Source organism: Lissotriton helveticus, chromosome 3_1, assembly GCF_964261635.1.
Source record: "Lissotriton helveticus chromosome 3_1, aLisHel1.1, whole genome shotgun sequence".
In the NCBI taxonomy this organism is placed as follows: Eukaryota; Metazoa; Chordata; class Amphibia; order Caudata; family Salamandridae; genus Lissotriton; species Lissotriton helveticus.
The window spans coordinates 1,652,840,047-1,652,855,116 of NC_136061.1; the positions used below are offsets into that span (position 1 = coordinate 1,652,840,047).

The window sequence follows — 15,070 nt, forward strand, 5'->3', positions numbered from 1 at the left end:
TTGACAGTCCTGGTTAGTGTGATGTTAACACAAAGTCACTATTTCACAGTGATCAAATTTGCTAGTAACTTGGAAGGACTTTCCTTGAGCAGAAGTAGTTCTTCCTGCAGAAACAAACTGGAGATCTCTGACCCTGGGTGTTTAACATTTGTCACTGAGAAGTGGAGCCATGTCATATTTTCAAGGTAACCAATGAGCATTAAATATTTCCATTTCGATTGATTGTTAGTAAATTTTCATATGTGGATATCCTGAAATTATTAAATGGTTCCCCAGAGCTCCTCCCTCTATTTGCTCTGAGAAACAAGAATAACCAGTAGTGGGCCTTGATATAGATAATGAGTGGTCAACACCCAAAGTGACTGCTGCATAGTCTTCCTGGTTCCATACTTCATTCCTGATGGCATTCTGTTTGCTTTTATTTCCGTCATTACTATAAAAAAATATATATATATAATCTTCATTCATCATGTACTTGGAGCGTTTTTCATTGTAGTTGTAGTATATATTTTGAAGTGCCATTGGGAGCTTCTGCTCACATACATGGGCTCTAAAAAGTTGGCATGCTCTAGGGAATCTATTCACAGTTGCCTGAAAATTGCTTACCTCTCAATTAGTTTGGTTGTTAAATGTAAGTGTGCCATAGCTTCCTTAATCTGGGAGTCTGCAGTTCTTAATAAAGGAGTAATCTTTGTGCATGAAATTGAATATGGCCACCAACCATGTGAACAAGTTAGAAGTTTCTTTTGAAATAACATTTAATTGGAAATCCTAATGAATTAATTGGAGCAAGGCTTTGAAGCCATTTTTCGCTACTTTCAAATTAAAAATATAGGCCTAAAGACAACATTTGACATGCTCTGATTGGTAGAGATGTTTGATATTTAATGTACGCACATTATATCAGATGCAAAGTGCTTGGTTTTGGCTGACCATTGTTAGCCAAGTGCACTTGGCTTGTTGAGATCATGCCCACAAGGCTCCTACACATCGACCAACCACTCACTGGTGTTGTGTTGTAAAATCCAATCGGAAATGTGACTGCTAACAATTCAGTGTGCATGATTGTGAACAGGTACAAGGTTTACGAAATACAGTTCCTGCGACTTTTGAAGAAACTAAGGGCCAGATGCACCACCATTCCATTTTGCGGGTCCCAACTTGCAATTTTGTGTGACTTGCAATTTGCAACTCGCAAAACCGAATGGACTAATGTGTGTCAGACACATTTAGAGAATCCCAATGGGGTTGCAAATGACTTGCCTCATCGATATTCATGAGGAAGGTCTCAATTTGCGACCCATTGGAATTGGGCTACAATTACAGGTATGGTGGCCTACTGGGTATAGCAGACCATCATATTTGTGTTTGCTTTATAAATAAAGCAACATTTGTTTTTTAAATGCAGTCTGTTTTCTTTAAAGGAAAACAGGATATGTTTCAAAGAAAGAAATAAAGTTTTCTTTTCATTTTTTTCAGGGCAGACAGTGGTCCATGGGACCATTGCCTATTCTTAAAAAATATTTTCGCTGCCAAACACAAAGGGTAAGGGGTCCTCCGGGGACCCCTTCCTGTTTGTGACTGGCTTACCACCTACTTGAAGTAGGTGGTATACAGTGATTGTTTTGCAATCACATTTGCGGTCGTAAAACAATCATACACCCCACTGCGACTTGCTAATAGGAAGGGACGCCCTTCGCGCACACCTTCCTAATAGCGACACATAAACCCTATTTTGTGAGCCTATAATAGGTTACCAATTCTCAAAATAGGGGTAGTAATTGCTACAACCCTTTTTAGTGGTCTCAAGCAGCCTGATTTTCTGTTTTCGACTGCTAAAAATGGTTGTACATCTGGCCCTAGAGGGCTGTTTGGAAAGTAATGGGTGGGACAGTACAAATTGTACATCCGAATCATTAAATTAGATAAGACCCCTCCTACCCCACCCAGAGGTACTAAGCTGTGATCCGTTGCTTAATGTGTGGACGTGGCACTAGAGAGCTTATAACGGTTTGCTTGATGTGTGGACGTGGCACTAGAGAGCTTATAACGGTTTATTTTATGTGTGGACGTGGCACTAGAGAGCTTATAATGGTTTGCTTGAATTGAAGATGGGGGCCTGTCTGAAACACTACAGACATATGCAGGGCTTATCCTTGTTTAGTCTTACACATATATACAAAGACATTTACAACTTCTCGGCTGATGTCCAGAACACACTCATGGACATGCCGTTTGATGGCCGTCGCCTTTTTGGCGACAAGGCAGACCATGCGCTTGAGCGCTTTAAGGACTCCAGGGCTACGGCCAAGTCCTTGGGCCTCTCGGCCCCGCGCCAGCAATCGGCTGCCTTTCACTCCTTTCGTGGCCACGGAAGCGGTGTACCCACACATGCTGCCAGCCACGCTCCGCAAGGTAATACCCAACGCGGTGGCGGCCGTGGAAACCGCCGTGGGGCGGTCGGGGACAACGGCACGGCCAGTCCACACCTTCCCCCGCAGCATACTCCTCAAAACCCTCCTAGTCCGTGCTTTCAGGCCCATGTGACGCCAGTGGGGTGCAGGGTTCGCCATCACCTCCTCCACTGGCGCACTGTCACGTCGGACAGTTGGGTGCTGCAAATTGTCCGAAGGGGCTACTCCCTCCCCTTCGAGGCGACTCCTCCAGCCATGCCACCGCAGAACCACCGCGTATCGAGGGATCATTTGCGGCTTCTGCAGGAGGAAGTTACGAGCCTCTTGGCCAAGGGGGCCATCGAGCGCGTTCCTGGGCCAGAAGTAGGGTGTGGTTGCTACTCCCACCACTTTCTGGTACCCAAGAAGGGCAAAGGGGGCCTACGCCCTATCTTGGACCTAAGGAACGTCAACGGCTTCCTCCGGAAGGAGAAGTTCAAAATGCTGACACTAGCTCAGGTCTTAGCTGCCCTGGACCCAGGAGACTGGATGGTAGCGTTGGACTTGCAGGACGCTTATTTCCACATCCCCGTCCTGCCGGCCCACCGGCGCTACCTGCGGTTCACGGTTGGCCACGAGCACTTTCAGTTTACCGTGCTCCCCTTCGGTCTTACCAGCGCCCCACGGGTGTTCACAAAGGTGATGGCGGTGGTCGCAGCTCATCTGCGCAGGTTAGGAGTTTCAGTCTTCCCCTACCTCGACGACTGGTTGTTGAAGGCGGACTCGCCCCAGACAGTCGTCAGCCACCTCCAGACGACGGCGGACCTCCTGCACCAGCTGGGGTTTTCCATCAATGTGCCGAAGTCACACCTGTGCCCCTCTCAGAATCTCCTCTTCATCGGAGCGGTTCTCGACTCGGCGCAGTTTCGGGTTTATCCTCCCGAACAGCGGGTCCGGGATATTCAGGCTCTGATTCCACTCTTTCAGCCTTTATCCCAGGTCTCGGTCAGGTTGACGCTGCGGCTTCTGGGGCTGATGGCCTCCTGCATCCTTCTGGTGCATCACGCCAGGTGGCGGATGCGGGCTCTGCAGTGGGACCTGAAGTTTCAGTGGGCCCAGCATCAGGGCAACCTGTCCGACCACGTCCTGATCTCGGAGGGCACTGCGAGACAGCTGCAGTGGTGGCTCACGGACTGTGATTTGTTCAGCGGCAGATCCCTCTCCCTTCCCCAACCGGAGCAGGTAGTTGTGACGGATGCGTCCCTCCAGGGCTGGGGAGGCCACATTGGAGAGGCGGAGATCAGAGGCCTCTGGTCTCCGGCGGAGGCCCGGCTCCATATCAACCTTTTGGAGTTGCGGGCGATTCGTCTAGCACTGAAGGCATTCCTCCCTTCTTTCAGAGGGTGTGTAGTGCAGGTGTTCACGGACAACTCCACCGCCATGTGGTATTGCAACAAACAGGGCGGGTGGGGTCGTGGACCCTTTGCCAGGAGGCTCTGCGCCTCTGGCCGTGGCTGGAACGCCAGGGCGTGACCCTGGTGGCTCAACACCTGGCAGGTTCTCTGAACGCCAGGGCGGACGAGCTCAGCCGTCGGTGCATGATGGATCACGAATGGTGTCTGAACTCGGACGTTGCCCAAGGCCTCTTTCAGCCGTGGGGAGAGCCTTGGTTAGATCTATTCGCCACCGAACAGAACGCGCAATGTCATCTGTTCTGCGCGTTGGAATTTCCAAGGCGGCACTCGCTCGGAGACGCTTTTCGTCGTGAGTGGAGTTGCGGTCTGTTGTACGCCTTTCCGCCTATACCACTTCTGTCCAGAGTGCTGAAAAAGATCAAGCACGACCGGGCCCAAGTCATCCTTGTGGCTCCGTACTGGGCACGAAGGTACTGGTATCCAGAGCTACTCAGTATGTCAGTCGATCCCCCGGTTCGTCTGCCTCTTCGGGAGGACCTTCTGTTGCAGCAGCAGGGGACGGTCCTCCACCCGAACCTGTCCAGTCTCCACCTCCATGCTTGGAGATTGAGCGGCGACAGTTGAGGCCATTTGACTTGCCTCCTGAAGTCTGTAATGTCATTCTGGCAGCCAAGCGTCCCTCCACAAAGTCGGTATACGCCTGCAGGTGGAACAGATTTGTGGCATGGTGCACAGCAAAGGCTGTGGATCCTCTTGCTGCCCCTCTCTCTGAGGGGAAGCACCGCTTACAGCGGAAAGATCGCATCGCAGTGACAGCCCATCGCTGCAGTTACATCGTGCGCGACATCACATCGTATGTCAACACGACGCATGCAAGTGCATCGCGTTGCCATGTACATAGTTGGTCATTAGATCGAAAAAGACACTGACTTTGCCGAGTTCTGACTTTGCCGAGTTACGTTTCTTTATTTAAGAAGAAGAACAGTGCCCCTTCACATTACGTGCGTTCCTTTGGGAAACTGGAAACTGTTTGTTGCAGAGAGCGAAGAATATGATGTCATTTTTGGTTTATTATTCGAAGAATATATTATGGGCCTTTTTCCTTTTGGAAAATGGAAACTGTTTGTTTATTTTACAACCACACTTCGCAAGAGAGCGAAGAATATGATGTCATTTTTGGTTTATTATTCGGAGAATATATATTGGGCCTTTTTCCTTTTGGAAACTGGAAACTATTTGTTTATTTTACAACCATGGGCCTTTTTCCTTTTGGAAACTGGAAACTGTTTGTTTATTTTACAACCACACTTCACATTACGTGCAGAGAGCGAAGAATATGATGTCGTTTTTGGTTTATTTCAGAACACACTTCACATTACGGGGCTTTTATCTTTTGGAAACATTACCATTTTTTCCATCTAAACATATTTACGTTTCTTTATTTATATTTAAGAAGACAAACATGTGACACACTTTGCATTACGGGGCTTTTATCTTTTGGAAACATTACCATTTTTTGCATTTAAACATATTTACGTTTCTTTATTTATATTTAAGAAGACAAACATGTGGTATGACGGATAGGTTGACTTGCTTTATTTCAGAACACACTTCACATTACGGGGCTTTTATCTTTTGGAAACATTACCCTTTTTTGCATTTAAACATATTTACGTTTCTTTATTTACGAAGACAAATGCCGTAATGAAAAACAACATGTGGTATGACGGATAGGTTGACTTGATTATTTACGAATATGATGTGTCAGATTTATTCATGCATCATAATTCATGCATGCATTTTTACTTCCAAAAACATTGCCATTTTTTCCATTGAAACATGAACAGATATTGATGTACCTGGCTTTTGTTTTATTGAAACATTAACAGATATGCATAACGCCATTCAACATTCACTGATGTGGCATATTGCTTTTTTTAGGTCATTGGTTTATTGAAACATGAACTGATTTTTCTGTACCGGGCTTTTGTTTTATTGAGACATTAACAGATATGCATAACGCCATTCTTTACATTAAGTGGCTTTTTTAATTGTGAGACTTTTGAGAGATATGGAAATGCCGTAATTTTAAACAGTAGAGCCTCCACTCATAGCCCACCCACCCATCCATCCATTAATCCCCCATCCACCCATCCCACCCACCCACATATGCCATCACACCCGCCCACCCATCACACCCACCCACGTCCATCCCATCCATCCCACACACCCAGCCACCACCCAACAAGCCATACATCCATGAATCCATCCTCAACCATCCACCCAACCCACCCACATATGCCATCACACCCGCCCACCCATCATCCATCACACCCACCCACATCCATCCCATACCACCCACCCATCCATCCATTAATCCACCCTCACCCATCCACCCAACCCACCCATCATCCATCACACCCACCCACATCCATCCCATACCACCCACCCATCCATCCATTAATCCCCCATCACCCATCCACCCATCCCACCCACCCACATATGCCATCACACCCGCCCACACATCACACCCATCCCATCCATCCCACCCACCCAGCCACCACCCAACAAGCCATCCATCCATTAATCCACCCCTCATAGCCCACCCACCCATCAATCCATGAATCCATCCATTAATCCCCCATCCACCCATCCCACCCACCCACATATGCCATCACACCCGCCCACACATCACACCCACCCACATCCATCCCATCCATCCCACCCACCCAGCCACCACCCAACAAGCCATACATCCATTAATCCATCCTCAACCATCCACCCAACCCACCCATCATCCATCACACCCACCCACATCCATCCCATACCACCCACCCATCCATCCATTAATCCCCCATCACCCATCCACCCATCCCACCCACCCACATATGCCATCACACCCGCCCACCCATCATCCATCACACCCACCCACATCCATCCCATACCACCCACCCATCCATCCATTAATCCCCCATCACCCATCCACCCATCCCACCCACCCACATATGCCATCACACACGCCCACACATCACACCCACCCACATCCATCCCACCCACCCAGCCACCACCCAACAAGCCATCCATCCATTAATCCACCATCACCCACCCACCCACCCATCACCCATCCATCCATCAATCACCCATCCATCCCACCCACATCCATCCACCCATCAGATGTTTATTAAATATGATGGCAGAATCATATCTTTATGAGATATGATGCATGAATAAATATGATTGCTATACACAACAATAAAGTTTGTACATTTTTATTTGTCAAACAGAAAAGCAACGTTTGTACATATTTAATAGTCAAACACAATAAACATTTTATTTGGTAAACACAATAAACACGTTGTACATTTTTATTTGGTAAACACAATAAATAAGTGTGTAAATTTTTATTTGGTTTACATTGCATCGATACAATTTACTTGCAAACTTCCTAGGTATGCAATAGCCCCAAAATGAATTAAATAATACTACATATCCATGGGGAAATGTTAACACGATAGGGGGTACAATTTCCAGACAGGGTTATCGGGCACAACAGTAAGGATTCAGAGGATGGAATACAAGACATATATTTTTTAGCCAAAGGAATTAAGTACATGTGCGATGGAAGACAGGTACTCAGAAGGCACAGACAAGGGGAAAAGTTTTAAAACTGCCAAAAGTCGGACAGACATTTCCTTTGAACGGGGGCAAACACGCGGATGCAGATTAGCTGCTAAACACTGTGACATTCGCATTTCCTGGAAACTTTGCTCCTTTTTTAAAATTTCAAGAAAAGAGTAGAAATTAGGGTGCGGTTTCCCAATACTTCTGTTTAAAGAGTTGTGCCAACCCTCAAGGGAATTGTTTGTCTTTGCTCCCCCCTCTAAGCAGGTTGAGTAGCAGTTCCACCAGTCCACAAGAAAACGTGGTTTCCTCCGGCAACCCGACCTGCTTAGATGCCCAATCCATGTGCCTTCAAAATAATTTAATAAGGGTGCCAATTTTTCCTCGTTTGCAATAAAATATTCTGACTGTGTAATTGATGTGTAGTAGTCATCTACACTATCAGGAGGAACAAAGCAAAGGCCAGCTAGTTTTTTCAGCTCAAACTGCAGTTTACTATCAGACACATAATCCTCAATAAGGGATGTTTTTTGAATTTTTCGCCACATAGCCTGAGAAAAGTGAAAATAACATCCTTGTATTTGGGTATCAATGTAAACTTTCTTGACAACATTTATCATGGGTAATTCAAAGTCCATGATTACTTTTCTCGGACTTTTGTTTGGGATTTTAGATTTTACAACTGACAAAAACTCAGTATACGTTGAGGATTGTTTGTCTGGTAATAAACTGTAGACTAAAGGAACTACAATGTCGTTGACGTACCCATGAATGGTGTAGATTTGAGTGAAAGGGGTGGGCGTGCTTTTAAAGGTCCCATCAAGCATCCACACATCACTGTTCTCCAAGCGGTTAAGATTACGGGGGGTGCTGAATATTAAAATGCGCTTATGACAATCTTCATTGTCATACAGAAGAAACTGTTCCTTAGAAACGGTAAAAGAGAGTTCAGCAGGAATTTCAATATCCCCAAAAGTTTGGGGTGCGACACTTTTTGGATGATTCCCAAGTTTCTTACGTTGGATCATTCGACGTAAGCTGGGGATGGCAGGCATACTACTAGCCACATGTTCAGTAATATGTTGTGAAACCTCCCTTAAAATTGCACCACAAGGGTCATTGGAGTTGCCTGCAAGCATTTTCATCTCGTTTATCGATTCTCTAACTTCAATAGCAGTTGCAGAGGCCGAGTGGTTATGCTCTGTGCTTCTTAAAACAGACTCACCCAGAGTAACCGCTCTTCCTGTGCAATGCCTTGCGTAATATTGCACACACTTCCAATGACCCCGTGGCTCAGAATTTCTCTCCTTGCAATATATATAACCGCTGTGTTTGAGGAGGCGATTTCCTCTGCTTGACGTGATATATTGCGCCATCTTTGGATCAGACATTTGCTGTAACAAAAAAATTTAAATGTTTTTTTAACAGGAAGATAACAGAAAATGCATTGTGCAAATTGTAACAAAGACATTTTCTGGAGTAAACAAACAAACACATTCCTCTTAAAATGCATAACAAAGACACAATTTCACTAATGGCGGACACAAAATGCATAGAGCACTGCATACACCCCTCCACCCGCGCCACTAAACCTCCATCCCAATCGTCCCCAGAAGCATGAAAGGCCCGCGGGAACAAATAGAAAAAATCATAGCCTCCCCAAGATTAGTTACTAAAGTTTAAGCGATTGCCATTATAAAGTACAATCTTTTTTATTTAAAAAAAGATTCTTTTATTATAAAAAACTTGAATTTGTAACATCAATGCGTGTAAGTCACGTCAATCACAAACATGTTGCATTGACAATGCTAAAGGTGTCACATTGCACATAAATCCAAGTATTAAGATTGGTAAGGACAAAGCTATTAATGTCACAATATAACAAAAAAAACACAAATAACAATTTTGTCATGTTCCGTTGAAATAAAACCAAGTTGCCTAATGCTGGACCTATTGCATAGCAAATTCATGTTTACCTTTTGTGAGAATCTGCTGCACTTAGCGTCGAAACCTTAAATCTTTGGTGGACTTGCACCTCTGTGACCTTTCAAAAGTCTGTAACAGGAAGTAAGACAGAAAGGTTAGCGGTGGCATTACTACTTTGGTCTTTCAAGTACACTATTTGCATTTGAAAGTCTTTAAATGTTTTCTATGTTATAAGTAACGTACTACAAAACTAGTACGAAACTAGCAATTTTTTTCTGCACATAAAAAAAAAATTATGGTTGCGGTGCCATTATTATGCGCCTAATAGACCAAACAGCAAAGACATTCAATTCCATGGGACTATGCAGCACATACCTCCCAGACACTAGTTAGTGTCGTAAGAGTAAATGGGACATTTCATTAATGTACCTGTATCGTTGTTTGACGCTTTGGATGGCCTTCTTCTCAGTGTTTGGATTTGGATAACCACACAAAGCCTCACGGTGGCAACGGCCTATTTTTAAGAGGCAAAATAGAGATTAGTCTAATGTTGGGTGTATCAAGCCAAGCCAGCACCAATTTATGCAATCACAAAACCCATCCACCAACCCATCCATTCCCAAAAAAACATCCAACCACCAACACATCCACCTGGCATGGTACTATGCGACACTTTGCTTCAAGTGCATATGGGACATTTGCAAGTGTATTCCATTCTATCTTTTATGTAACGCGTGTAATCCAACGCAAAGTCATTATGTTTTGCTGCTTGCAAACGCCCGCGATGACGTTGTGGCAGATACACTGCAAGTTATGAAGAGAAGATGCGCTCCGTGTCTATGATCAAAGCGGTCTACAAAAACTGCATGTATGCTGTAAGGCTAATTACCTTTGTATTCTGCTGCCTGTTGGTTTTCCAAGATATTTGAAGCACAAAATTAGTGCTGTGTGATGCAGGCAACGACGTGTCGACCACCTGATTTGTGATGATCTAAGAGAAATATGCCAGAAAAAAAGAGACAATATAAACACCTGAAAGTGAGGCATTTCTTTAAGCATCAAAGCAAAACGCTGTGCTTTCCTTGGCTTATGAAGCGGAGGGCAGAATGAATAAAATCTGACCCAGATGGAAAGGTTTGCATATACATACATCGATAATTACATAACAAAGGACACTGTAAGGCAAATTACCTTTGGTTTCTGCTGCCTGTTGGTGTTCCAAGATATTTGAAGCACACAATTAGTGGCGTGTGATGCAGGCAACAACGTGACCTCTTGTCCAAGATAGCCTTAACAAAATACATTTATTGGTTTCAGATATTTACTAGCGAATAAAATACATACAGAATTTTATTGTGACATTTTCGTCCTTCATTTTCATCGAAGATTCTAATCAGTGGCGTCACTATGGTTGGTGTCACAACTTACCGGGTGGAACATCCCTCCCTCTGCCTGCACCATCTCCCCTCCGCCTGCACCATCCCTCCCTCTGGCTACATGCAGTTTTTGTAGACCGCTTTGATCATAGACACGGAGCGCATCTTCTCTGCGCACTCACTCACACCCCATACACCCATGCATCCACCCACCCATCCATGCATCCACCCATACACCCATCCATGCACCCATCTATCCATGCATCATGCATACATCCATCCACGCAGCCATCCACCCATCCATCATGCATCCATCCACCCACTGCATGCCCATCCGCCATCCAGTCACCCACCCATCCATGCATCCACCCATACACCCACCCATGCACCCATCTATCCATGCATCATGCATACATCCATCCACGCATCCATCCACCCATACATCATGCATCCATCCACCCATCCATCATGCATCCATCCACCCACTGCATGCCCATCCGCCATCCAGTCACCCACCCATCCATGCATCCACCCATACACCCACCCATGCACCCATCTATCCATGCATCATGCATACATCCATCCACGCATCCATCCACCCATCCATCATGCATCCATCCACCCACTGCATGCCCATCCGCCATCCAGTCACCCACCCATCCATGCATCCACCCATACACCCATCCATGCACCCATCTATCCATGCATCATGCATACATTCATCCACGCATCCATCCACCCATACATCATGCATCCATCCACCCATCCATCATGCATCCATCCACCCACTGCATGCCCATCCGCCATCCAGTCACCCACCCATCCATGCATCCACCCATACACCCATCCATGCACCCATCTATCCATGCATCATGCATACATTCATCCACGCATCCATCCACCCATACATCATGCATCCATCCACCCATCCATCATGCATCCATCCACCCACTGCATGCCCATCCGCCATCCAGTCACCCACCCATCCATGCATCCACCCATACACCCATCCGTGCACCCATCTATCCATGCATCATGCATACATTCATCCACGCATCCATCCACCCATACATCATGCACCCAACCACCCACTGCATCCCCCTCCGACCACCTTTTCTGTATATAGAGATAACTGTAATCACTAGTATATGCAGTAGACCTTTGTACACTACCATTCCTATGTGACTCTTGCAGTATATCCATTCCGTGCACCCATCTATCCATGCATCATGCATACATTCATCCACGCATCCATCCACCCATACATCATGCACCCAACCACCCACTGCATCCCCCTCCGACCACCTTTTCTGTATATAGAGATAACTGTAATCACTAGTATATGCAGTAGACCTTTGTACACTACCATTCCTATGTGACTCTTGCAGTATATCCATTCATATCACTTCCCTATGTATATCGCTATATAACGAAAATCGACAGTCTCTTCTTTGTGTGCCTACATCTACTACATTTGCAACGTTTTCATATTTGTATCTTTTATCTAACGCATGTAATCATAAGTCCTTGGGTTTTTGAAACATGTTCTTATGTAAAGCGCTCTGACACCTTCGGGCAAAGTTCGCGCTATATTACATCACAATCAATAAAACTTTACAAAACTAAATCCACCCATCCATTTGGCCATAGGCTTCCGTTGTAGGGCTCTAGCAGACAAAGCAGGGACCATTTACAAAGTCGAGGCAGGGGTAGGGAAAAGTTTCTTAGGGTTATGGGCAGGGAGGCTGGGGGACTTTTTTGGAGCATGGACTTCTTTTAAAGGGCTCAGGGCAGGGGAGGAGGGATAGTTTGCTGACCAGAGGGCATAACGATTGAAAGTGAGGGCAAAAGACCACAAATAACGAGGTAGACAGAGGACACCAAAAACGAGGGGACAGACAGCAGAAGGACACGAAAAAGAGGGGGGAGAGCGGACAGAAGGGCACGAGAAACGAGTGCTAGGCACATTTTACTGCTCAGTTGTCCTAAGAAATGGCTGCGAGAGGCATCATTTGTAATAGACATTCTAAAAAGCACTCATGAAAAATCTGTTGTTGAGTTAGTAAAAATCACCACAGCAGAAAAAGTGGGTCCTCTAGCTAAAGAAAAATTATTTGACAACATACAATATGTGTTACAAAATCAGCATGCGTTCCCCGACTCTTCCCATATGGGACACACTCCATCCATGCACCCTTTTAACCAGTCGTACAAACCCAGGCAAGAACTGGATAAACCCAGAGATCACTACCGGGCCACCCCACGGGCTGCGATGCGCTGTACAGTTAGCAGGAACATTACATAACAAACATTTTGACCTATAGTTGGACAACGCTTTAATTTTTAACAAGACGTTAGCCAGTGCTTTTTTTTCTAAATTATTTTATTTGGTGTTCTATATAGTGCACGAGGATCGTTGGGTTAAAGGGGCTTTACATAAAGCTAGAGAATTCTCTATTCTTGAAACAGATGGCTCGTCACGAAAAAGAGGGGGGGAGAGCGGACAGAAGGGCACGAGAAACAGGTGATAGGCACACAAAATCAAGGGGGAAACCATTTACACAGAGGCCAGAAGACCACCCAAAACGAGGGAAACAGAGGGTGCAACGATTGAAAATGAGGGCAAAAGGACACAAAAAGCGAGGGAGACTGAGGACAAAAAAAAACGAAGGGAACATAGAGCAGCAGAACGACACGAAAAAGAGTGGGAAGAGAGGACAGAAGGGCACGAGAAATGAGTTAAAGGCACACAAAATAAAGGGACTAACGATTACAAAAGAGGGCAGAAGACTTACTTGTTCCAAACTATGTCGACAGGGTCACAGGCACAAATGGCTGGTGACGCGGTGGCCAATACTATATATACCCCCACCCCCCCACAAACCCATTGGCAGAAGTTTTTTTTCAAGTGTAGGGTAAGACATCGCGTTGTCATGTCGCGCGATGTTAAATCGGCGATGTGACACGCGATCCAATGAAATTGCCGCATTTGCGGCGCAAATGCTTGCGAGCAAATAACGGCCGGTGTAACGTCCCATGCGATGTTGTGGCCGCGATGGAATGTGCCGCGATGCGTTTTACCGCGATGGTTCGTCATACAACCCTCTCTGAGGTTCTTCTCTTCCTTCTTTCTCTTGCCCAGCAGGGCTCTGCTCTGGGCACTATCAAGGGCTACCTTTCTGCCCTTTCAGCCTTTCTAAGGCTGCCTGATCAACCTTCTTTGTTCAAGTCCCCTATTGTAAATCGCTTTCTGAAGGGCATCACACACACGCTTCCTCCTTTTCCGTTTGTGATGCCTCAGTGGGACTTGAACCTTGTTCTTACATTTCTGATGTGCGCTCCCTTTGAGCCTCTTCACAACTGTCCTCTACGTCTTCTCACTTTGAAGAATGCTTTCCTGGTTGCCATCACCTCTGCCAGGAGAGCGAGTGAGCTCCAGGCCCTTTCTTGTTCTCCTCCTTTCCTTTCTGTGCATCCGGACAAGGTTGTGTTGCGTACTAAGCCATCTTTCCTGCCCAAGGTTGTCACGGCCTTCCACATCGGGCAGTCTATCACCTTGCCCACCTTCTTTCCGCCACCGCATCCCTCTAAAGAGGAAGAGCGGCTCCACCGTCTGGACCCAAAACGTGCGCTTTCATTCTATTTGGATCGCACACGCCAGTTCCGGGTGGATGACCAACTCTTTGTTGGTTACGTGGGCGCTAAGAAGGGGAAAGCAGTGCACAAGAGGACCATCTCTCGGTGGATCATCTTGTGTATCCAGGCATGTTACTCCTTGGCTAAAAAGGAGCACCCTGTTGGATTGCGGGCTCATTCCACCCGAGCCACGGTGACTACAACTGCCCTGGGCCAGGGAGTACCATTACAGGACATCTGTCAGGCAGCTACGTGGGCCTCGCTGCACACGTTTGCAAGACACTACTGCCTGGACAGCCAAGTCCGGAGGGATGGCTTCTTTGGCCGTTCTGTCCTCCAGGATTTTCTGGTGTGATTATTGGTTCGCAGACCCACCACCGGGGTTGGTATTGCTGGTGTATCTATTCTAAGGTAAGGAATCTATCACTAACGTGTCTCTTTCAGATGCACAAGTTACTACTTGTGTAACGATATATCTGTAAGAGACATTAGTTAGTGATAGATTCCTTACCGACCCACCCATCCTCTCCGTTCGCGAACCGATATCTAGGGTTAGGGTTACCCCCTTTCAGGGCCCTAGTTTCAATGGCACCAGTGTTGGTTTTTAACATGGCTCAGCGCTTCTGGCGCGGAAAAGCTGTGTCGAAGAACTGACGTCAGCACGCGGAGGCGGCGTCTAAGTACTCCGACGACGTCATCACGG

At 46.2% G+C, this 15,070-nt stretch overlaps 1 protein-coding gene across 1 annotated transcript in view; it reads left to right on the forward strand.

Moving 5' to 3' along the window:
• Nucleotides 1-15,070, forward strand: part of LOC144823688 (protein mono-ADP-ribosyltransferase PARP14-like) — a 924,605-nt gene that overhangs the window by 101,590 nt on the left and 807,945 nt on the right. The gene's annotated exons all lie outside the window — the stretch shown is intronic.